The sequence below is a fragment of the Ambystoma mexicanum genome, chromosome 10 (assembly GCF_040938575.1).
Source record: "Ambystoma mexicanum isolate Mex_15411 chromosome 10, UKY_AmexF1_1, whole genome shotgun sequence".
Taxonomy (NCBI): Eukaryota; Metazoa; Chordata; class Amphibia; order Caudata; family Ambystomatidae; genus Ambystoma; species Ambystoma mexicanum.
Window position 1 is genome coordinate 1,488,708,155 of NC_090932.1, and position 23,013 is coordinate 1,488,731,167.

General features: G+C 51.6%; 1 protein-coding gene across 2 annotated transcripts in view; it reads left to right on the forward strand.

Moving 5' to 3' along the window:
- The window catches only part of B3GNT4 (UDP-GlcNAc:betaGal beta-1,3-N-acetylglucosaminyltransferase 4), a 154,264-nt gene that overhangs the window by 113,888 nt on the left and 17,363 nt on the right, over positions 1–23,013 (forward strand). Inside the window, exon 1 of one of the 2 annotated variants that reach the window (XM_069619597.1) lies at positions 16,165–16,509. The exons of the other annotated variant lie outside the window; for it this stretch is intronic. The gene's annotated coding sequence lies outside the window, so the exon portion shown is untranslated. Of the gene's footprint in view, positions 1–16,164; positions 16,510–23,013 lie in introns of those variants that run through there. 2 annotated transcript variants of the gene reach the window in all.

The window sequence follows — 23,013 nt, forward strand, 5'->3', positions numbered from 1 at the left end:
ATACACCACAATACACAACCAATAAGTTACTGAACAAGTTCAGCTCCCCTGAAGTGGGAGCAAAATGGCACTTCAGTTACGTTAAAAAGGGGTAAAAAGACAAGGTTATAAGAAATGCAGCCCAAATACATTCATAGGTAGGGCAAAGGGTTTCAGTTAACTACAACCAGCAATTCAATTCGATAGGCCTTGGTCAAAGTCAATGGTTCAGAGTCTTTGTATAGGATAGCACAATTCTGGTAGATAACGGTTAAGTCTTTGCCACGGTTTTTAGAAGAATTTGGCTAGGTGAAAAGTTAGACAAATGTTTAGGGAAGGACCAGCCTTCAAAGAGGGGAAAGTTTCACAAACTTTCTCTATGGTCGAAAAGATTTCCGGACCGCGTTTGCACAGTACCTTTAAAGTGAAGAAGAGCTGTAGCTGAGGCAGTTGTTCCTGGCAGTTCGAGCAGACCTCGCTGTTCCTGTGCTTCAGTCGTGGGGACAAGAAGGAGGACGTCGGGAGGTTCCTGCACTGCCCAGGGACGAGGCCACAAGCTTGGCTAAATGTCGGTTTAAGGTATGAGTGCCTTAAAGAACACAAACTGGCATCCTTCCCACTGGCTATCCGGTTTTCCACAGCACTCTGTAGAAAATTCGACCAGGAGGGGACGGTTTCCAGGTGGCTTGTGAGTTGGTTGGTCCCACCAAATTCGAGGGAAGAAGTTAACCTTGAAGGGCTTCTCTGTCGATGGAGTTTCAGGCAATTCAGACCTGCAGCAGGGCTTCACCAGTCGTCCAGGAGTTGCAGCAGTCCTCTTCCTTCAGCTCGTCTTCGGTTCTTTCATTCCAGTGGTCGACTCTGCTTTCCAAGTCCCAGAGACCTGCTTTTAAACAGTTTTCCCCCATTCATTCCAGTCTGGCTGTCACTCACACAGCAGGGTGGCTGTCGTTGCCGGACAGCCAGCCAGCCAATCACGCCAGAGTGCATTCAGGTCTCCTAGGAGACTAAGCACAGGGAGTTACGGGCACCTCCCTCACATCCTGTCCACCCCAGACACTGAGGCGCCAGAGGAGGGCTTCAGCACTGAAACCCGCCAGAGGACAACGAACAAGGGGACCAAACCTGGTTAAATACAAGAAGGACTTTTCCTAAAAGAAACAGCGAAAAATGTCGACCGGAGTCTGTTTTTACAGATAGGTCTTGGGAGCCATCTTGAAAAACATGGCTGTCCGATTTTTTGCTACCGTTGTTCGCGGTCTGGTGAAATCATGATAGTTTGATCTAAACCACTGCACCAGCCATTTAAAGTAGGAAAGGGTAACATTTGACTGTTACATGAGTGTTTTGACTCAGGGGATGCTAGACAACCCCTCCAGCACTCCATAGGAAGATAGTGCATTCTGGGTCAGTAAATATAAAGAGACTAGTAAAGTCAATTTAACTTTACATGCTCTGGGAGACAGTAGTCAGTCCCAGAGAAAGTGTTTAAACCCTGGGGTGTCTGAAAGACACCCCGTTGCCACTGCACTGAAGGTGTTGTGTGACACAAAGAAAAAGATGATGCCTATGGAGTTGTTTTATAACACCATAACCAAAGAACACAAAAGTAAAACACACATCAAAATACATGGAAGAGTGGGAAAAAAGGCTCACACTCTTCCCAGGTAGAAAAATCAAATCCTAGAAATCCAGCAAAGTTGCTGGGGGTCTCAAAAGGTAAGGGGAATAAGCACATTTTGAGAATTCTCCCTAAACACAGAGGAGGAACAAAGCCTCATGGGCAAGGAAGTAGGAGAGTTTCTAAAGAAAAGGGCGATAAGACCAGCACAGCAGGTGGTGCAACGCTTCTTAAGCAATGTCTCACTGGTGAAACAGAAGCAAAAGGTCAGGCCGGTGATAATCTCAGACAATTTAACACCTTTCTCGTGTACCGACACTGCAAGATGGAGGAAATCCATCTCTTCAGGGACATTTTGCAGAAAGGGCACTGGCTAACCTGCATAGATTTGAGGGATGCCTATCTAGCAGTACCCATTCCTGAGATGCACCAGCAATTTTTAGAATTCCTCTGGTGATGGCAAAGGTGAGAGTTTATGGATCTCCCTTTTTGGACTAACTTCAGCACAATGGTGCTTCACAAAGCTACTCATGAGTCAGACTGATTTTATACATCGAGGATATTTGTCTCATGGCGCAGGATCCGATGCGGCTGCCAGAGCAAATGGTCCCAATGAGAAACTGGGGTTTCTCATCAATTGGGAGAAATCCGAAACCAGGTCACAGCAGAAATGGAGTTCCTGCAGTTTATCACAGACACATAGCTGGGGCACTGTCTCTGCCCCTGTAGAAAATGAACGACCCTTTGAAACATCACAGTATTGACTTTCCATTAAAGACTAAACTTTACTTGACAGTCTTATGTTTGCTCAATCACCTCTTCTGTTTAAAAGTTCTTTTAAGTAACTGATCAGTTTCCCATCAATCATATGTCATAACAAGTTGCATTCGTCAGTAATTTTACAGTCACTTATCTAAGAAGGAATCTGCTGAACCTCCAAGGGAACCTGACAGCAGGTGCGGAAACTAAACAGGCAGACAACACACGGCGGATCCCTGCTGGAGTTGGAGGCGGTTCATTATAGGTTTTGTTCTTCGCTATACCCTGTTCGAGATGGAGTCATTCATTAGGAAGCTACAGCGAGACAGTGAAAGAAAGAGGAATTGGGGATGAGGAATTGTGAGGTGATAGGACCATAACATCGTGATTCATGGACTAGGACAAGTGTCATGCCTGTGGGCAATAGAGTTTCAAACTGCAAAGACTACATTGACACAGAAAATGTTTTTTCTTTGATTTTTGTTTAATGTTTTTTTTCTTTTTAAGATTGCTGCTTGAGTTTTAACAAAGAAGAGTATGCATAATACAAGCCTCTGTGTCTTTAATAGAATCATGACTTTCCTGAAAGAAAGTATTGACAATCTGGACTCTACCACGGTACCAACTGCCTCAATGGAGTTTACCATCAGACAGCATTTCTGGCTCGTCCCTTTTTTCTGGCAATGTATTCCATATTGTGTCATGGAGTGCCCCCTACATTTCTCTGTCAACAGAGCTGCCAAGTGTCCTTAAAATCGTGGGAGTCTCTAGCAAAAGGAGACGGACACCTGCAGTCTTGTATTTGAGCCGGATTTTCTTTCTACATCTGCAAAGATCTTCAGCTGTGCCTCAGACAGTCCCTTTGTTTGTGGCAACCCTGGGTTGAAGTAAGTAACACACTGCTGAACACAGCACTCAACAGCACATGCCGGTCTGACTGGGGCTAAGCTGCGTCCTGTGCTCCTCGACTGCTGAATTTCCAGCTGATCTCAGTGGCAACTTTGGATAAAGAGGGATAAATGGGATAGATAAGATGATCATGTGTGTAATTTCAGCACAGGTGGTGTGCGAGAGGCTACACAACCCATGTGATGGTCTGACATGTATATTCCGGCACACAAACATGACTGTAGTGTCTGACAGGACATATTCTTGCTTTGCTTCTAAATATGATTAGAAACCACATCCTGCAGTCTCATATGAAGCACAGTTTAGGGTTTCTAAGCCAGACCTTTCGGTTTTTAATGTTAAATCAGGAAAGGAGAGGACCTTGCAATTCTCTTATTGATTTCTTGTGCAAGTTCATCACTACCAGGTCGGTGCTGCAGACCCCAGTCAATGTCAAGGGATAGGCTTCAAGGAGGGACTACTTCACCTTAATGTCTACTTTCCTTAAGCCTCCTCCCGAGGAAAATACAGACACTTCCCAACAGACTGGTCCCTCTGAATGTCGCTGTGGCTCATATATCTCACACTCTGCCCGACCTCTATTGTCCTTCAAAGGCATGCATGAAATGGACAACTGCCCTCAGGGCCACAGCTTTATGGAAGAAATGGCAGCAATTATATGGCTTTTCCCCTAGTCCATGTTGGAAAGAGAGTAACAATATTCTTATACTGCAGGCCCATGTGAAATATAGCTTTCTCTTAAAATCTATGTATCATATGTTTTTCCTTCTGTAGGCTGTTGATTTCTTGGAGTCATAGATGTGTGTGATGTGTTGCATTTTGATAAGTTGTTCATTTTGTAAGGCCCATTGCTTCAGAGTCACATTTTACATGTTACTGTGTGGGTTCTCAGCAGTGGGTCAAAGAATAGAAGAAAAGCATGACAGGGTTTAGTTAAAAGCAATATTTCCAGAGACACATGGGCTAGATGGAGCCTGGGATCCCCTGCTATATTAAACAGGCCAGGCATTTCAGGAGCCACATAAGGAAAGAAGGAAGGCCCTTTACCCTGGAATAGGGGGTGCAGAGAGTGGGGGCTCCCAAAGCATTGATACAAACAGAAATTCGACATTCACAAATAGAGTGTGAGGTGTTCCTTGGTCTGTTGTAGTGTCGTCATGTCCACCTTTACATTTTTCATCACCCTATCATGATCGTGATGGACCCAAAACCCCTACTCCCAATTTTCCAAGGGTTGTTTCTGCGCACACCACTCCCATTAGAGCACTTGATTGCAACTGTCAGATTACATGATCACTGTCCATTTCAATGCAGTGGCTGGCAACCCCATGGACTACCTGCTGGGTTATCCAGGTCTTCGGGCGTCGACATCGGAGGGAGTGGAAGTTGGGTCGAAAGCTCTGGTTAGCATGGTCAGATCGATGACTCCTCTAAAATATTTATCACTTTGATTGTCCTGCTGCTATTTAAATTCGTTTTCAGCTGTGTGCACATCGTGATTGTCCTGCTGGTGTTTAAATTAATTTTCAGCTGTGTGCACATCTTGATTGTCCTGCTGCTTTTTAAATTTGTTTTCAGCTGTGTGCCCATCTTGATTGTCCTGCTCCTGTTTACATTAGCTGTGTGCATAACCTGCTTTTCATGAGGTTGTGTTAACAAGTCCACCCCTCTGCACTCTATCTAGTCTGCTACCGGTTCCCTCACCCTTCCTTAGTCCCATTGTCCCTCTGTGCTGTTATTCCCCTCAGCCATACACCCACTACGTCCCCTTCCTCTGCGTGTTCACTGTTTTTCTGTGCATATTACCTCCCCCAGCTCCCATTGTTTTTTCCCAGTCTTGTTCCGTCTCCCCCCTCTAACTTCTACTCTTGCTGCGCCTCTCTGGCCTCAGCCTGGTTAAGTGTACCTTACTCTCAGCAGTTTGCTACAGCGCTATCTATCTCTCCTATCTTCTCAAACTGCTTCTCTATCTCTTATCCTTCACCCCTTACTAAATCTGTCAGGGAGAACCTCAAGCAGGACATACTGAGCTCTAACCCAGGTCTTCCAATTGCAGTCACCTACGTCATTGCCTCTGCCAGAGAGACTCTCACAGACATACTCTGTCGTTCCCTCACCTGTCCTATGGACTCTCCATATGATTGCTCTTCTCTCTCCTTTCTCTTCTTTGCCCAGCAATGGTGGCACCCGCTGCAAGGTCTTTCTTGCCCTCTCCACCTCCAGGGTCATCATCAATGTCTACTGCAATGGTACCATCATGGTCCAGGGTCCCCAAACCAACCTTCTACTCTTTCATAGGCTCCTCCCCCGTCTTATCAACCTCCCTCCGCCATTTGCACCAGCTCCTTCAGCTGCCCTGGCTCCCATGCCAGCTGTGCTCACCTTGGCTCCCTTGCCACCTCCTAACCACCCTTCTACCCTCGCCATGGCTTTCTTGCCACCACCCCACACATTGACAACCCCATCTGCCTTCTCCTCTTGGGTGAACCAGTCACCCACTAACACTGTATCTGGGGCTCCCTTGCCCCCTGTGTTGCCTTCCGCACTGGCTCCCTCCTCACCCATTATGGTCCCGGCTCCCTTACCGGCCTTGGCTCCTCTGCCCCCTTCTACCTCTGTCCCTCAGGTACTATCGTCACTTAGGGAGGCCCACTGTCCCCTGCTCCCCCCGTAAGTCTTCCACATTGCCATGGTAAGCACTCGCTCAGCTGTCAAACACTCCTCTGACATCTGCAACCTCCTTGAACTCCTGGATTATGATGTTCTTGCCATCACTGAAACCTGGTTCAAGGATTGCTCTGTCACAAGTTTTGACACACTTCTTCCAGAAGGCAAAACAATACTCTCTCTTCCTAGACCAAACAGACTAGGTGGGGAAGTAGCATTGATCTTCCCTGAGTGTATCCCTGTGTCTCTCTCCTGGACTGATCATTTTCTCCTCTCTTCTCACTTGAAGCTCTCTTCTCCCGTTGCATAGGTAAACCCGGCACTGCCTCCCGTCTACAAGGTCATCTGACCAATGAAAAGAGTCTCAGTAGCTGCCTTTGCCTCCAACTATCATACTCCTTCCACTCCTGCGACTGACTCCCACCCTGCCACAGCCCTCTCAAACTTTAACCTCTCTGTTTCCAATACTCTTTATATTCTTGCCTCTGTCATGAGGGTACGATTGAAGCCTACCAAAAAGTGCAACTCTTGGTATGACTCCAAATCAGTTTCCGTTAAACACAAGTGCAGGGCAGCCAAATAGAAATGGGATTCCTCTGGCGCACCCTCTGACAAACTGGCCTGCCGCCTCCTCCAAAGGCAGTATAGACTCTGCATCTGCTCCCAGAAAAGAGTCTTTATACAAGCCCGCATCTCTGCGGTATCCAATAACACAGACACACTTTTCAAAGTCTGCAAGGAATTAGCCAACCCTACCGCAGCCTCCTCCACCACCTCGCACCACCACCTCGCACCATCCACCACACATGACACAAAGTCAGGCACACACACAGTGTCAATGAAAGGGAAGGGGTGCCTGAAAGTAGACATGGATGCGTGTCAAAGGGCAAAATAACACATATACTGCATAGCACCTGCATCACACACAAGCATGTGACTGGAATAGTCCTTCCACAAACATGACTGATGCCAATACACAGATGGCACGTAGTATAGCCATACCAGAATTCTCAACCAGCCTCAGATGGAAGTTGAATACTACTGACCATGGGCCATGTACAATGCATGTCAGATGACATTTCATGGAATTCACTATTAGAAAACACACATGTGTCACAAGGTGCAACAACGCTAGGGTGTTGTAATACAGTGAGGGCAGGCATACGGATTCAATAATGCTAGGTCACATTGACATCACGCAAGTGAATAGGCATATTGAAGGGGATAACAGGGTTTAGAAGTGTGTGGGTGCAGTGCAGTACATGGGTACGGCCTCAACTACAAATAAAAACACAGATCCAGTAATGACAATGTCGTGGCCGGGTGGCAGTGTAAGGGTAAGTGCCGTCATCATGTGTAAAGTGTTGGTAGTGGGTTGTAGGGATACAGTAAACCCCACCCCCAAGGGCGGGGGTGGCTGGGAGGCAGTGCATGGGTTTAAATGGTTGCTAAGAGTACTGTGTCGTAGCAGACAGTGTGGGCAGGTGGCAAGTGCATTCTCTCAGTCATCTGGGACTACAGCAGGGGAGAGGAGGACAGAAAGCACAACACATGAGGAAGCATCAGAAGTGCCTGCAGACCCGAAGAAGCTACACCTCCAGTTACATAGAGGCAGGGAGGCTGTACCAGAGGGAGGCCCCAGCTCAACACAGATGTGAACCACAAACTAATTTCCTTGAGGAGCAACTGACCCTGAGGGAGTAAGAAAGGGATGATCAAAGACCATGAGAATGAAGTAAATACTGGAGGTGGAGTTGAAGGAATTGCTGGCCCAGGACCCATAGGGACTTGCTAAGAATGCACAGGGTTCAGGAATGAACACTCATAGCCACTGTGAGCCTGTGCCATCATCACAGTCCTAGGGAGATACCTTGCACCAAACCTAAAGGACTTTTCACACAGTCCAGGACTGGCAGAGTTGCATACGGAAGAGTGTAGAATCATAGAAATCCTGGTAAAGCCTGTTGCAGTAGTCCATCATAGGAATTACCAGTCCTCTGGAGACAGTGAGCTGCTGGGGAATGGAGAGGAAAGGAAGAATGCCTCTGAGGATGAGAAACTTGCAGGGTGACCTCACAGAAATGTCAGTCATGTGATGATAGAAGGCAACTGTTGAGTGGAAGATCATCACAGGCTATCTGCGACCACAGGTTGGAGCAAGAATAGGGCCAAGAGAGGCTGGACAGAGAGTGTCATGGAAGGAGGGAGCAGGTGTGGTGATGAGGATTGCCTCTGTGTGCATCATATGGTTTGTATGAAGTCTGCATGACAACAAGCACATATCAGTCCAACATCACATGGGTCATACATGGCAGTCATTACAATGTAGCCTGAACTGGCAGACAATCATAACACATCACCCAAGCAACATACACATGGCCTGTACACACACACATCACCACTCACCGGACATTCCCTCATACATTGGCAGGTCTCCCACGCCTTGGATCTGCTCCACTGCAACGAAATCACTAGCGATCTCCTCATGTCCAGTGAGTTCATCGTCCTCTGGTGGTGGCCCACTGCCAGTCACCAGAGTAGAGGCACACTTTGTAGCCAGCTTGTCTTTTGCTTGGTGTTGGAAGTCATTCCAACGCTTCACAACGTCACCAGCTGTGCGCCTCTTATAGCCCAAGACGCTAATACGGTCAGCGAGGCACTGCCAGTGGGTCATACGCTGAGCAGGTGTATGTGTGCTCCCTGCCTGCACCAGCATGTCACGGCCATGTTCCAACATGTAGTCCACGAGCATCTCCAGTTCCTCATCACAGAAACTCCTCTTTCTCGACGTGTGGGACTCCTTTGCCGTGTCTGGGGTCTTAGCCTGTACTGCTGGAGCATGCTTCTGCTTCTTGTGAGGTGGTGCAGACCCTGAGTGGCGTGTACCGCTCAGGTCAGTAGGGGCTGGAGTACAGGTGGACTGGCCTATGGAATCAGCCCCCAATGTAACTACAGAAGGTCAGCTTGCAGGTATCAGTAGCTGGGTGCTGTTGCCAGGACTCTGCGCCACACGTGTCTTGGCCTTAGTGACAAGGGACTTGGCCCCTGAGTCACACTGGGCCGGGACCAATCCATTCCTAGCTGGGTGACCCTGAGACAGGGTGCCGGTTGCTACAGCTGCCCCTGCAGCTTCCAGACCCTGGCCGGTGTGAACAGCAGATGACACTGCTGCTCCAGATCCCCGGGTGCTGGTGCCTGGAACTTGCACAGCATGTGTCTTGGCCTTCCGAACATGGAAATCGGCCATTGAGTCACCCTGTCCCTGTGCCGGGACCACTACCGTCCGGGCTGGCTGACCCTGAGCCTGGGCAGTGGTAGCCGCAGCTGCCCCTGCAGCTTCCACACTCTGGCTGCTCTGAACGGCAGATGTCACTGCTTGTCCAAGACCACAGGTGCTGGGTATGTCAGCAGCTGCTGCATCTCCCTGGCCCGGTTGGGTGTGGGGCATAGTTCTCCCTGCATGGTCCTGCACACCTTGCCCATGTGGACCACCTTGGCCACCTTGGCCACGTCGCCCACCTTGGCCAGCTTGGCCACCCTGGCCATGTCACCCACCTTGGCCACCTCTGGCAAGTCGCCCTCCCAGTCATGGCCCTGATGGACTAGCGCAATGGGAGGTGCAGCCAACAATTGTCCTGGGCAATTGGAGTGAGGGGCCAGGGTACGTGATGAAAAACATACCACTGTGCTCCAAAAAGGCTCTATGTGACCCCTGGTGAAATAATAACGGGTCACGCAATACTCAGGCACCTGAAAAACAAAAATCAACGTGTACGTGACCCCTCGGTAGCCCACGTTGAGTAAAAAACATCCTGCAGTACACTGTGTCACCCAGCAACACAAAAAATGTGTACACGAGGAACACATAGGCTACTATAACCTCGAAAATGGGGTACGCGTCACACAGGGGCAACCATAGTGGGAAAAATGTGTGCACGACTCACCGTCTGTCTCGTAGAATGAAAAAAATCACACGTGTATTTGCGCGTAGGCAACTCCCGCACAAAACAATAAGTACGCACTGCCACAGTAGTGAACTATTTGCGTGTGAACCCACAAAAATATGAAGTTCATGCATCCGTCCCCACGAAAAGCATGTAAAGTGCACTGTTGTCCTACGCAGACCTTTGCCCCCATACTGATTGACAACGCTCAACGTCCAGCGCATGTCACGTAACTTACGCGCTTAAGGCCTTTCCTCTGATTACACGCTAACGCGCTGTTTACGCATGTGCGGAGTCACTCTGTTTACGGCTGGCCACGCGAAAGAATATGGAAAAAACCACGCTCCTGCCTACAAGGCCATTTACCTGCCTCCAACTGCCTAAGCTGCTTCCTACGAGCCATCTGCTGATGCCAGCCCACTCTGTGTGCCTGCTGCCCACATGCCCTGCATTTTGGTGCCTGCTCATCAGCCATTGCCAGTGATCCTGTCGTTGTGACCACCTCTGCTGTTCCTGAAGACTCCTGACTGCCATACCACCGCTCCACAGCCCAGCCCCAGGACCACCTTGCCCACCCACACCTACCTCAGGGGTTGCCATGTCTGACACCACACCATCTGAGGCAAGTGGCAACCCCCCAGCAGAGAGGCAGAGGGCTGTCAGCTTCTCACCCAGGGAAGTTGGCATCCTGGTAGAGCAAGTCCTGGCGCATCATGATGCCCTCTTCCACGGCCCATCGCAAGCTGGCAATGAAGGACGAAGAAGATCTAGGGGGACATCGTGGGTGCCATCAATGTAGAGGGGCTGGCACCCCGTGACTTCCATCATGTCCACAAGTGCTGGGAAGACTTCAAGTCCAGGACCCACAACAAGGCCCGGTGCCTCATCAAGGCTGGTAATGATCGAGTGAGGTGCCGGGGCCGGTTGACCACCGACGAGATGAAGGTCCTGGAGCCTACCCAGTGCTGTACCCCCAGGTCTTGGAGTTGGTGCTCCATCTGAAGTCGAATGGTTCATGTGTTCTTGTCCACCATTGAGCATGTGCATGTTGACATGTGGCTGGAGTGTGCACCTTGGCCTTATGTCTGGCATGCCTCCTGTACAGATGTCTGTGTGCATGTCCCTGACAGTGCTGCATGAGAGTCCATTCAAGCGTGTCCCACATCAATGGTGTCTATGTTGCGCACCGGCATGTAACGATGCACACATGTTTGCATACCTGTGTCTGGTCTGGGGCATGCGAGAGGTGTGACACATAAGTGCTTATGTCATCATCATGGACATGCATCATGTACATGTGCGTGTGCCTTAGTAGTGAGTGTGTAACTGTCCAACACTCTGCACGTATGTTACTTGAGTTCTTGATTTGTGATTGCCTCACGCTGCCAATTTGCCCTTGAGTGCACTGTGACGTGATAGCTCCATGGCCTGCCTCATGACTGTCAGGTGATGTGTGTGAATGAGATGTGTATGTCCTATGATGTGTGTGAGCTGAATACAGAATTATGATCTTGTGTCAGTGCCTTGTGCATGGATGTGAATGTCTGTTGTGAATGATACACATGTTTGTGAATGTGTGTGAATGGCACTTCCCTGTGTGTAGTGGAGGGTGATGATGGTTGCGATATTTGACAGTGATACTGATGTACATTTGCATTGTGAAAAACACACATACACACGTTCAGTAGCCTGATGTTTGTGTTCTATGTTTAAATATCCACAGTGACGATGGAAGAGAGCGGAGAAGGCGCTGTGGAGCACCGCAGCAGGGATGCCTCCACCAGGCACAGACGCAGGGCCCAGTCCTCCTCCCAGGTACTGTCATCTTCCGGGAGCGAGGAGACTGGTGCTGCGTCCATGACAATGGCCTCAGCTGCTGAGGGGAGGCCCAAGAGGGTGACGTTGGTTGTGGGCACCTCAGCAGTGGGAGGGACAGGTGAGCGCACACAGGGGCAATCCTATGCAGAAGACAGTGGGGAGTCATCCAGGTTGGTGGTGGTGGAGGAGGAGGAGGAGGCCATATCAGCCCAGCACATGGGGCCCGGTTGGGGTGATGAGGTAGGTGTGAGTGGTGCAGTCCAGGATCAGGGGCCGGAGGCAGTGCAGGTCACGTGGAGGGGCCTGTGACTGATCTTGTCCCTGGAACTGCGACTGCACCAGTATGCACCTGCGGCCATGCCTCGGCCGGACCCCTCCACAGGTGGCGGATGTATCCATGCAAACAGATCGTCCACTACCTGTGCATGAAGCAATTTGTCACAGGGTGGATCTGTTGCTAGCCGTTGCTAGCCGGTATTGCGAGGCGTACAGGCACCATTCGTGATGATGTGAAGGCTTCCAATCGGGGGCTTGCACATCATCACAATGAGGTCTATCGCCTCATTAACTAGGTAGCTCACTTCCTGGTCACAAATCTGGTACATGTGCTGGCCACTGCTGCAACACCCCTCTTCCTTTTCCTCCTCTGTGTGGCAGTCGTCCTCCCTGTCGTCTTCCGGCCCAGATACCACCAGGGCCCCCTGTGTACCTGTGCCAACCCCGGTGGCCAGTCTGGTGGAGATCACATCCCTGCCACAGTCGGGAGTTGAAGGAGGATCAGCAGAGGTTGTCACGGCAACGACAGGAGCTATGGCAAGGGAGGAAGTGCAGGCACCAAGAAGGAGGGCACGTGCACGACAACCCCGGGTTGTGTCATCATCCCGGAGGCTGTCCTTGTGGCGAAGGTACCGGGCATTTTGGCAGCAGCAGGCTCAGGAAAGGAGGCAACAGGACTCGGGGAGTTCATCATCAGAGGGACAGGTATCGGCCATCGGGCAGGAGACAAACGTGGACCTTACGACAAGGATGTCTTCCGTGTTGAAGCGTTTGGACCACCAAAACAGGGAAGAGCGGCAGCTGGCACAGGAGAAGCAACTCACCATGGCCAGGGCGGAGAATTCACTGCGTCGGGCAGAGAGGCGGGCGGAGGTCCTCGAGGAGACTCGCAGGGAGTTCGAGAGGAGCATGAAGGAGTCCCTGCAATCACTCGAGGGGAAGCCGAGGCCCGCCTACTGGAAGTGGACGCAGTGTTCGATGACGCCCTGTTGGAGAATATGAGAGAGCATGGTGAGGAGATGGACTAGCCTGCTGCCTTTGTATATAGTTTTTTAGGAGTAGGTTTCATTTGTTTTTTTCTTTTTATTTGGAGTTCCTGGACTTTGCTCTGCATCTTGTATATAGTTATTTTTGTATTGTATTTTTAGGATTTTTCTACATGTTTTGGGACCATGGACCCTGGATCTTTGTAAATATTTAGATTTTAATTTGGAATGGTTTTCACATGATATGTGATTTCATTTGCACATACATTCATGGACAAGGACCACATTTTTGACTCTTTCATTTTTTACATCACATTGATTTTGGTTTTCACTTTATTTTGATTTTTCTTTTGGTTCATGCATGTTTAATTTGTTGTTTTTACTGTGTGTGACTTAGATACATGTTTTTTAATATAATTTTTTGAAATTGACATGCATGTGTGATGTTAGGATTCACATGACATAGGGAGCATGACTAATGGATGGGTGTTGAGGTGCACCAGGGGGATGCAGCGTGTGGTGGCATTTTAGTTGGCATGTGCTGCGTGGTTGTATGTTGGTCCAATGTGTTTTGGGGTGGGGGGTGGGGACATGAGGCGGGGCCTGCCTGCAGGTTGCTGTCACTGGTGGGGACATGTGGCGGGGCCTGCCTGCAGGTTGCCGTCTCTGTTGGGGGGTGGGGACATGAGGCGGGGCCTGCCTGCAGGTTACCGTCACTGGTGGGGGGTGGGGACATGAGGCGGGGCCTGCCTGCAGGTTGCCGTCACAGGTGGGAACATGAGGCGGGACCTGCCTGCAGGGTATGGTCACGGGTGATGGGGTGCCCATGTGGTGTGGGCTGCCTGCGGAGTATGTTCACTGGTGATGGTGTGGGTCCCATGTAGTGTGGACTGCCTGTGGGGTATGGTCACGGGTGATGGTGGGGGTCCCATGTGGTGTGGGCTGTCTGCAGGGTGTGGTCACGGGTGATGGGGGAGCCATGTGGTGTGGGCTGCCTGCGGGGTATGTTCACGGGTGATGGTGGGGGTCCCATGTGGTGTGGGCTGCCTGCGGGGTATGTTCACAGGTGATGGTGGGGGTCCCATGTGGTGTGGGCTGCCTGCGAGGTATGGTCGTGTGTGATGGTGGGGGTTCCACGTGGTGTGGGCTGCCTGCAGAGTGTGGTCACAGGTGATGGGGTGGCCATGTGGTGTGGGCTGCCTGCAGGGTATGTTCACGGGTGATGGTGGAGATCCCATTTGGTGTAGGCTGCCTGCGGGGTGTGGTCATGGGTGATGGGGGGCCATGTGGTATGGGCTGCCTGCGGGGTATGGTCCTCTGCTGGGGTCTGGGTGTACGCAACACGCGGGCCTTCCCACGTGATTTCGCGAGTGGGGTACATGATTTTGCTGGGGTGTGGATGGGGTACGCGCGGGCCTTCCCACGCGATTTGGCTGGTGCAATTGGGGTACGCGATTTTGCTGGGGTGCGGACAGGGTACGCATGGGCCTTTTCACGCGATTTGGCTGGTGCGAGCGGGTTACGCTCTGATTTTTCACACAATCACAATGTGGGGGATGTGTGCTGGGTCACGGATGGTGCGGGGCGTTGCGCCGTATTGGGCATTTCACTGTCTTTTGCCTGCGCATGGGGGTGTGTTAAGGGCGTTGCTGGAGCTACTTGATGTTCATTGCGCCACGGTTACTGATGCCTCAGAAAATCCATGAATACGCGTGCCGCGCAATTGCTGGTTTGTGCCACAGCTGGTGCACGTATGGCACATGCTCCTTCTCGGCGTGCAGCACTTGTGCTGCTTCTGCGCTGGATTCTATGAATTGGACCCTAAATCTGAAGATTTAGCAACATTTGTAAATTATGTTTTCATGATCGTGTATATACTCTGATATATAAGTTATACGTATTATCAGTAGGATATGGTTGTACTGTATTTATCACAGTTCATACAGTCAAGTGTGAAACGCATGAATTAATGTACAAACACACACACTTTAATATTGCGACCATTCTGTTTTGGAAAACATGTACACAATGCATGTTTGACATTTAAAGCATTACACAGTAACAGGTTTTGGATTGAACTGTTTTTTACATTTAGTATTATGCAAGAAAAGCACAAGGTGCAAAAACTTTCAGTCAATTGTTTCTATCCTACAAACTTTCAGAATTGTACATGCAGTTTGTTTTAAGATGTAACTTAAAATAAGAAAAGAACAGCCTTGAACCATGTAAGAGTACCCATTAGAGGTAGAATTTGAACCTTGGAGCTATGCTCATAACAGGAGGTCATGAGTTCGAATCTTCTGTAGAGCCTCTCAATTTTATTTTTACAAGAAGGAATAAAATTGGCGTTTCGTATTTTTATTTTTAAAAAGGAGGATTATAATTTGAAAAACGAAGAGACAGACTTACCGTGACACATGAAACCTTTTTTTGGGGCATGGCATATGACACCTGGTAGTGGCACGTGTCACTTGTAGTGGTGACATGCAGTGGCACGTGTCACTGGCATATGACACATGCCATATTCGGCTCCAACCCCTACTGGCAGGAAGACTGTGTGGTGCAGGGAGCGGTCGCAATAAAGCGAGGACTCCAGCTCTGCCTGCCTGGCTCCCTATCAAAAACAATAATTTAATCCTGGCCGATTGAAATAACACCCTGTGGTACACAGTACTATATTCAATGCAGAGAACGCTACCTACCCAGGACCCCAACATTGCCCCAGCAGCGAGGATGCAACCGCTGTCTGGAGGAAGTTAACTGGGGTTTATGGGTGAAGGGGCGTATTAAATCTCCTGGAGGGTGGGGTGCAATATTTAATGAAGACTCGGCCACAAAAGTAACTGCTGGGACGAGGAGCTAATGTACCATTACACTACAGTGCATATGTGAAAGTTTGTGGTTCAGTGATATATTGATAACTTTGTTTCTAAAAATGTGGTCGAATTTTTAAACTGTGGCCGAACCCCCAAAATATGGTTGGATTTTTAAACTGTGCTCGAACCCCCATTAGAAGCGGTTCAGGGGTGCTCGGGTTGGGGCTGTTGGTCCGTGATATTGAAGTTTAAGCCCTAACGTCCCACTGCGCCTTAGGGGGAGGGGAGGGGAAAGAGGGGACTATCGGGATGGTGCCGTTTCCGCCCGTGACATGCAGGCCGCCCTGGATGCTCCAGGTTTGCTGAACCCTCGCCCTCTTTCCCTGGGCGCGCTCCGGCGTCTCCATGGCTACGGCGGCGGCCGCCGCGCGCGCTCATTGTCCGGCTTCCCCCGGCGCCCGGGCTCGTGCAGTAAGCAGCTGTGATGAGAGCCCGCGGCATGCGCGAGACGGCACGGGGTGACACGCTGCGGCGCTCCGGGGGGAATCAGCACACACAGTCACCCGGCCTCTGCCCCTCAGGGCACTGCGTTCTGCTGGAAGCTACGCCGCGTCCAGGAGGGATGTCTACGCGATGAACGCCGAGTGCGTGTCTCTTCTTCTCCTGCACGGTGTGACGCCACTGCACCTGAGCTGAGGGCTCCTCACCCCCCCAAGAACCGTATGCTCGGCCAGGTAGGCACCCGGCTTGCAGCGCTCTCCAACCGGAGGGGACGACAAGCAAGAGGAGGTTGGGGAGGGGGTTGGTATTGTTACCCCATCACACCTCCACCCAGGGCCAAACTACCCACGCATGTATGCCCTCCAACTTCACCCACTGGCAGCATGCGCGCTACTACAGTATGTCCCCCCGTCCCCCTTTGAACTCCCACGTGCCACACTCACCGCCCCCCTTGCTTAAAATGCACCTCTGTGTTAACTTAAGTCCAACAAAGGGTCCCCCTTTCGCCGACGGGTGTCGGAAATGCTGCCTTTGTCCCACCTCCCCGTTGGGTGTCAGTGCAGCGGTTTGCGGCCCCTTCTCCCCCCCCCCCCCCCGTGTACAACGAGTTTGGCCGTTTTACCGCTTGAGTTGGCCAGACGTTCGCTTTGAACAAAAACATGATTTCCTTTCAACTTGTATCCGGTGGGCATGGTAAAACGGAAACCCCTCGTCTCCGTCGCCCCCAGGTTTACGTACATACAAAAAATACTTAGCGGGGGCATCCTAACGCCATTCACCTCCCCCCACTGCACGCCCACCACCCAACCCACCAGTAGCCCCGGTATTGTGTAGGCCGGCACCTCCCCCCAGCCGCCCCTCCCCGGTCCCGCCCCCCACCCTCTCTCCCGTGCCGGCCTACCCTCCTTCACATTCCCTGTGCGCTCAATAATAGGCGGAGACAAGTTGTACAATTGGAAATGTTAATGCCACGGCAGCTTTATTTTGCATAAAGTCTTGGAGTTATCTTACATGTGATCCGTAATTCACCACACCACAGGTTCTTCTACTCCGTGTGAGGTTACCTAGGGTCGCCCCCCACCCCCTCCCCGTCGGCGTCGTGCAGTCGCCTCTGGGGTACCCCGGCCCTGTCTATCTTCTCTCTACCCCGTGTTCATCTGTCGTTGATTGCCGCTTGCCCCCATCCATATTGTTTGTTTCTCCTCTTAACTTTGGTCCATTGACCCAAACTGCAGCTCTGCCCGCCCCCTCCCCTTTCTGCGTCCCCCAGTTCCCCTTCTATCTAACGCAGGCCGCACCTTGGCGCCTGGCAAGTTCCTATACAGACACCACCGACAGTGTCCCCACATCACATACATACACCGGGCCGGCCCCGCCCTCCGGTGCCGACCCACCACCACTTTCTCCCTGCCTAAAAAGTCATCGTCCTGCGATGTCCATATGTCTTAGTGTCCCATACTACTGAGACTCACAGTCCCAACTTCTTCTCTAACACAGCCTCTACTCGAGACCCTCATCCCCCAATTCCTTCCCCCCGGGGGGCTTCCCCTTGTATACCTTTGTTGTATTTTGAGCTTCGTTCTTTTGATCCCCCCCCGGCCCTCTCTTTTGGGTTCGGAATAGTTTCCAAGACCCCTATCTCCCTCCCCTTTTCCCAGGGCCTCCCCTGAGTCTAGTACTCCTGGGGCGCCGTAAGGTCTAATCTGTTGGCTGTGCATTCCCCTATGGGCCTGACAGCGCTTTGCTACAGGGATCGCAATGTAACTCCGCCGGGCGACCTGAAAAGGAAGCAGATTCATTACAACACATTTCTTCATAAAGGGAGGGCGGGTGGGAAAATACTTCTGGTGCTACACGTGGGAGGGGGGCAGGAAGCCGGAGGAAGTGATCGTTCCTACGACGATCCTACCCTTTTGTAGGGTCTTCCCCCCCGGCTTCCTGTCCCCCCCCCAAACAATCCCCGGTACCCCCAGCCACTTCCGGGGCGGCCCCCTCCCCCTCGACCCCCCCCCCTCCCTGCCTTCGTGAATTGGCCCCTCCCCCCCTCGCCCCCGTGGGCCACCAGGAAGCTGAGGCTCGGGGGGGGGGGGGGGGGGCAGGTCTCTGGCCCGGCAGCCCCCACTAAGGGGCGGCGCCTGCCATGCCGCGTCCCGCGGCGCATTCGCCCGCCGTAGCGGGGGCATCCTAACGCCATTCACCTCCCCCCACTGCACGCCCACCACCCAACCCACCAGTAGCCCCGGTATTGTGTAGGCCGGCACCTCCCCCCAGCCGCCCCTCCCCGGTCCCGCCCCCCACCCTCTCTCCCGTGCCGGCCTACCCTCCTTCACATTCCCTGTGCGCTCAATAATAGGCGGAGACAAGTTGTACAATTGGAAATGTTAATGCCACGGCAGCTTTATTTTGCATAAAGTCTTGGAGTTATCTTACATGTGATCCGTAATTCACCACACCACAGGTTCTTCTACTCCGTGTGAGGTTACCTAGGGTCGCCCCCCACCCCCTCCCCGTCGGCGTCGTGCAGTCGCCTCTGGGGTACCCCGGCCCTGTCTATCTTCTCTCTACCCCGTGTTCATCTGTCGTTGATTGCCGCTTGCCCCCATCCATATTGTTTGTTTCTCCTCTTAACTTTGGTCCATTGACCCAAACTGCAGCTCTGCCCGCCCCCTCCCCTTTCTGCGTCCCCCAGTTCCCCTTCTATCTAACGCAGGCCGCACCTTGGCGCCTGGCAAGTTCCTATACAGACACCACCGACAGTGTCCCCACATCACATACATACACCGGGCCGGCCCCGCCCTCCGGTGCCGACCCACCACCACTTTCTCCCTGCCTAAAAAGTCATCGTCCTGCGATGTCCATATGTCTTAGTGTCCCATACTACTGAGACTCACAGTCCCAACTTCTTCTCTAACACAGCCTCTACTCGAGACCCTCATCCCCCAATTCCTTCCCCCCGGGGGGCTTCCCCTTGTATACCTTTGTTGTATTTTGAGCTTCGTTCTTTTGATCCCCCCCCGGCCCTCTCTTTTGGGTTCGGAATAGTTTCCAAGACCCCTATCTCCCTCCCCTTTTCCCAGGGCCTCCCCTGAGTCTAGTACTCCTGGGGCGCCGTAAGGTCTAATCTGTTGGCTGTGCATTCCCCTATGGGCCTGACAGCGCTTTGCTACAGGGATCGCAATGTAACTCCTCCAAGACTCTCTGCGGGCTGCCGGCGGCAGAGAGTTCCCCCATTTTTCCTTCCTGCATCTCCTACCCTCACCCGTGCCATCGTGGCCAGTGCTCGCCGAATGCAGACATGTTTGAGTATCGATAGAGGAGACTGACACATACCCTAGCGAGTCAATGTTTGTGGGAGGGGGGGCGCACCGTGTGGGATCGGCCCCCCTTAACCCACCCCCCCCCCCTTTGTGGACCATCTCCTTGTGGAAATCCCCCTTCGTTTTTTTTTTTTTTTTTTTTTTCGCCCACGGTACTGCCGGCATTTCCTGTTTTACTTTACCTGTTTTCGGGCTGTTGCGTCTCTTCGTCTTTCTACCTATAGGCGCCCTATTGCCTAAACCCCACATTAACTCACTTAAACGCCAGTGCATTTGCCCTTCTGTAACCAGGACCGTTGTCTGGTAACTGTGGGCACGCCTTTACCTTATGTTGTTCCCCCACGTGTCCACCTTGAAAACCAAGACAAATTGTGTCAGTGTAAGTCATGAGACGTTAATTTACTTCACCCTCCTCATGGCCACCCTCACTTATCAGATGTACATTGCTGACTAACTTCCACCTGCCACTTGCTGGCTGCACTACCATGTTTTTAAGCCCTTATTCTATTTAATAATTATGTTTCCTCTCCTCCCCCCCTGCCCATTTTCCTTTCCCATGCACTTGTGCTTTCTTAAATGTCACTGGACCTAGTAAGATCACTGGTTCCGTTTGCTTGTTCCCCCTCCCTTTTCGCCTGGTCCCGCTCTGCAACACTTGTGTACGAGCTCGATATAACTCATTTCAATGAACAAGCCATTATCGATGCCAAAGTAGCCCCATCGACATCCTCCATGTAGGTATCCCAACTTTCGCTCCTGGCGGACCGGTACCCGGCTCTTCTAGGCCTGATCCAGGAGTTAAATATAAAAGTTCCCAGCAAACGGGCTTTTGTGTCTGCCAAACAATCAAAATTGCATTTGGCCATATAAACACCTCACGACTAACCTCGACCAGCACCATTACATATACCAACAGACTGTTCGGTCTAAATGACCACACACTCAGCCTTACCCCAAAAGGTGTTCAGCTGCGCAACATGAGGGCCCCACAAACATCTAGACTCATTGTCACATTAATAGATGCGTCACTCAGACACGAGCAACTCTCAAAGATGCTCAACAATCACAGTCGCGCTCCACGCACCACAGCAGCAGGGGTCAATGCAAATCACCAACGCTTTAGAGCGTTCATAACACACGGTGCGTTCGTAATGCCGGGCGACCGGTACATTCCGCGCCCCTCTTGCGAAGCAAACAGGCCACGGGCGCATTATCGCCCCAGAGCGCAAAGCGGCCAATGCGCTACTATCCATCTAATCACCTTCACTTGATAACATCTGTCACATACCCTGCTTGCCAAAATGCACTATATATGTATGTAACTAACCTGTACTGATTCCAAGGTGTCCCTGGCGCCCCTGTAACTAAGCTCCTCGCATGTAAGCGACTCACATGGGCTGTGTGCGTGCTGTGAACATATAAATAAGTAAATACATACCAACCTACTAGTGCCCATCTGAGGAGTAATCTGGCATTTCACAAGGACGGGAGTCTGAGTTGCGTCCCACCCCCACATGGCCTGTAGGTTCCATACAATTTTCTACCGCAGGCGATTAGCCCCTCCCCCCCGCGCCCCCGTATACCGCCAGGATGCTGAGGCTCGGGGGGGGGGGCGTGGGAGGGCGAGTCTCTGGCCCGGCAGCCCCCACTAAGGGGGCGGCGCCTGCCATGCCGCGTCCCGCGGCGCATTCGCCCGCCGTACTTCCCCTTATTTTAACAATAACCAGCCAATAACGAGCATACACATGTTTACCAATGCCAGGTTAAAAATTGGTGCATCCTAAAACAAAACCCCTCATTGCTCTGCGTCATCCTGTTTCCAAGATCGGCACAAAAACTGTTTACAATTAATCCCCCATACTTTGTATCCGAGCATTTGTCTGCTACCGGTCCCCGGTGAACCCTCCCGGAAGCCATTTGTTATGCACATTAAGGAAATCCCCAAAAAGGTGGGCGCGTACAGAAGAACACCTGCGGCCGTTAAGATAGATCACTGCCTCCATCCCTTACAAACGCGCAAGCTGTACAGCGGGTGACCGTGGTATTACAGGATGGCACGTTAATAAATCGGTAAAACCCATTTGTCGAACTGAAATGCCTTTTCTTCTTAACTGTGCATATTGGTGATGCACGTCACATCCCCGTGGCTGCTAAACAGAGTAGCCTTTAAAAACATAGCCCACGTGGCCCGGCAACCGTCCCTGGATGCCTACATCCACGTAACCTTAATGATGAGCATACAGAAAAAGCGTCCCCATGCAGGATGGCGACCGTCCATGGGTGATTAACTCTACGTAACTCCAATGCTGTAACAGAGGATTTCACCATGAAGGAAAGACGGCCCATGCAGCGCGGCAGCCGTCCATGGGTGTATCCATCCCCCACACAATGATAAAGAAAACAGCCGGAACAACGCGACGGACATCCATGGGTGAAAGAGGACATATTACAAGCTTTTTTTTTTTTTTTTTTTTTTTTTTTTTTTTTTTATTTTTTACCACCTGCAGCAGGACCCGCCAACCAGAGCGGGGTGCACTTGCAGCGGTGGCCAATGGTGCTGCGTGCGGACAAGTCGCAACAACCTACCCGATCACAAAACCTTCTCTGCCGCTACCCGTACTCGACACAAACTATTATCCACGTCGGCCATCGAAGGCCTTGCATTCCCCCGGACGCAATCCATGCCCCTGCCCTCACACGTGTCACTCGCCCTGCTACTACCACCGTGGTGGTAAACAACCGACACCCAACAATGCAGAATTAGCACAGAGCAAACGCCACTGGCAAGAGCGCCGGGCAAAAGGCATGCAAGGGTGGGCCCCACCGAAACCACACAGCGCCCCATCAGCCATGCACATTTCACCTCATATATGCTCGCTGGGAGTGCTCTGCCCCGTAGCAGGCCGCTGCTCCACCTGTGCTATCCTCTGGAATACCGCCTACACAAATGCCGTTCCAAACAACCCTGCGACTGTCGCCGGAGTCCGAGGCTCGTGAACGCATGAAGCCACTACATTCCTGCCATGCCTACATTTCGTACCACGCTACCCCGGCCTAGACACCCAATGACCCGTGCGGCTACGCCACTTGAGCGTCCAAGCCATAGCCAGTGTACCGTCCTCAGGGGGCTTATGCCCGTGTTATACTCCCCCTGCACAACGTCCCTGCCCCCAATGCTGTTCTGGCCAATTGCATCCTGGTCCTTGTAGTCTCCCAGCGTCCCAGCACGGCAGCCTCCTCGCAAACCACCCCCGTCTCATGCCTCCGCTCCGCACCAGAAACCCAGACACACATGCCTCGGCATGTTGTCCAAATGCCCCTGACTATGGAACCCCATTCCAAGCGATTCCCATCCGGCACTGAAATCCTGTGCTCGGCTGATACCTGTCCCCTGGCTGCTGCCCTCTGGGCTATGCCAAG